Source organism: Halyomorpha halys, unplaced genomic scaffold, assembly GCF_000696795.3.
Source record: "Halyomorpha halys isolate HHAL.00 unplaced genomic scaffold, Hhal_1.1 Scaffold1084.1, whole genome shotgun sequence".
Classification (NCBI taxonomy): Eukaryota; Metazoa; Arthropoda; class Insecta; order Hemiptera; family Pentatomidae; genus Halyomorpha; species Halyomorpha halys.
This window is the reverse complement of record NW_027106765.1, coordinates 161166-163345: the sequence shown is the minus strand read 5'-3', so window position 1 is coordinate 163345 and position 2180 is coordinate 161166.

The window sequence follows — 2180 nt, the reverse complement described above, 5'->3', positions numbered from 1 at the left end:
TAAGATTTACTAATGAATAATGATGTATAATTGGTTTAATATCAAAATATTATATGTAGTAATGTTTGTCTACTTGCGACTGTCTGAACGAGCATCAAAATGATGCAAGATTAAAATATTTATTCTTCCTGGGCAAAGTTCATTTAAAGCAAAATATCGCTCATAATCTTTTTATGATGTTCAAAATCACTAAAACTATGACTCAGCCACTTGGAAATTTAACCAAATTTAATTCAAACATTATTTATTCTCAAGTAAATTAATTAAATAAACTAAAATTATATAATCTCTATATACTGTGAAAACCCAACGATATTATGATATGTTTTAATTTGACAAAATCTTATTAATTATAATGTAATAATAAAATCAATTAAAAATAATTGAATCATTTTTTTTCATTGTTTATACCTTAAAATAAAATTGATATATAAAGATGAAAATAAAAAAAAACTTAGAATTGTGACAACACTTTGACCTTACAAATTAGTTGAACTAAAGACTTCTATACATTTCATTCATTTTTGTGGGTCAATAACCAGTCTTTTTCTCTTTTTTCTTTATTATTTGTTATGTAGAATAAACTGTATTTTAAATAATTTCACATTCTCTTCAATGAAATAAATTAATATATTCATATCATAAACTTGGAAATGGCAAAAATTGAAAGGTTTTGATGTAAAAAAGATGCAACCTATTTGTGATTCTTCTACAGTTCAATATAAACTGTTGGAAAAACGTATTGGCAATATTGGTTGATTCAAAAATAAGATTTACTAATGAATAAGAGATAAATAATTGGTTTAATATCTGAATATTAGATGTGGTAATTTTTGTCTACTTGTGACTGTCTGAACGAGCATCAAGATGATGCAAGATTAATATGAACTTGTGTTCATCCTTAGTGTTAAAACTTGTGTTCATCCTGGGCAAAGTTCATTTAAAGCACAATTTCGTTCATAATCTTTTCATGATGTTCAAAATCACTAAAACTGTGACTCAGCCTCTTAGAAATTTAACCATAACCTGGCACATAAGAATTTAATTACTTTGATTTAAGCATTATTCTCAAGTAAAGTAATTAAATAAACTAAAAACTTATTTATTATAATGTAATAATTTAATTAATTAAAAGTGATTGAATTATTATTTTTCATTGTTTAGAGCTTAAAATAAAATTGATTTATTAAGATGAAAATAAAAAGAACTTAAAATTGGGATGACTTTGACCTTAATGTTAAATATAAACTGTTGGAAAAATTTATTGGTTACATTATTGATACAAAAATAAGATTTACTAATGAATAATGATATTAATTGGTTTAATATCAAAATATTATATGTAGTAATGTTTGTCTACTTGCGACTGTCTGATTGATCGTGTGTATCATAAATGGAATTCGGTCCGGGTGCGGTCAAATAAAACTCAAATATTAAATTGGTCTACTATTTTATTAGAGCCAACGTTTCGCCCCACGTTGCAGGGCTTCGTCAATTTATTTGACCGCACCCAAACCAAATTCCATTCATTAAGATTTATGAATGAATAATGACATAAAAATTAGAATCTGTACAACAACCCATGAAGAGTCAGGGATTTAGTGCTTTGTTAGGAAGTACTGTTGAACAATGGTAGTGCAAGGAGATGATTTGTTTGTGATCATGCTCAACTGCCATATTTTTCCCCATTAATGTTACCCACTTTATAGGGAATGGTTGGACCCCAGAGGGCTCCCAACACTCACAGGGTTGACTCACGGCTACAGTAAAAAAAATTATCTGCTACAGCCGAATTCAAACTTGGGTCCTAGGAGTTAGTCGCACAGTGCCTCTCTCGTCTTCCCCCACTTCGACTACGGATCCTTGGTGTATAGAGGGCTATCTGCAGGACTAGAGTTGAGACTGAAGAGACTCGTGAATTGTTTTGTAAGATTTATTTTTGGGTTCCCTAGGCACTCTCAAGTCTCCCACTAGTATTCCGAGTTGAAGTGGCTCTATCCAACCTCTCGAAGGCAATACCTCCTTGGTGTTTTTCTATTCCAAGTTCTTCACATCAAAAAACCTACCTATATCCTAGATCTCCTCACTCTTCGTTCATCCATCCACTCATTAAACACCAGATCCCATCCGAATGATTTATATATGCCCTCCTCTAGAACCTCCTTCTTTAGCAAATCCTT